This window comes from Penaeus monodon, chromosome 27 (genome assembly GCF_015228065.2).
Source record: "Penaeus monodon isolate SGIC_2016 chromosome 27, NSTDA_Pmon_1, whole genome shotgun sequence".
Classification (NCBI taxonomy): domain Eukaryota; kingdom Metazoa; phylum Arthropoda; class Malacostraca; order Decapoda; family Penaeidae; genus Penaeus; species Penaeus monodon.
Window position 1 is genome coordinate 39935009 of NC_051412.1, and position 544 is coordinate 39935552.

Sequence of the window (544 nt, forward strand, 5' to 3'; positions counted from 1 at the left end):
GACTGATAGCAACTAGAAATTCTGTTCTATTTTTTTTTCGCTCCTTTTCAGCTGGTAATTCGGGGATAAGGCTTATCAATTCTAATTTCGCCATCTAAAAATAATACCCTCGCCAAGTTTTTACAGAAGAGAGATATAAAGAAAACGATGCGTGGGTGGATGAGGATTCGTTTTCTTTGAATAGAATACACACCGTTTGTTTTCTTTTATATATTTTTAGGGGTAACTATAGTAAAAGAAATATGTATCGTTAATAATTTTTTGGCATTTCTGTACTTAATTTTTAGGAACAAAACGAATACTGATTGCCGATTAAGTATTAACATTTCATAAGCACTCTAATATTTATTCAAAGGCAAAGTGATTTTGATTAAACAATGTATATAAAGAATTTTTTTTTTCATATTCCACAACTTAACTCAAAGAATTCTAAGTAAAGGAAATGAGATAACAGACATCAACAGGAACAATGGAGGCACTTTGTTCTTCCAATCTCCTAAAAATATGATTACCTTATCAAACTAAATCTTCTCTCTCCCCCCCC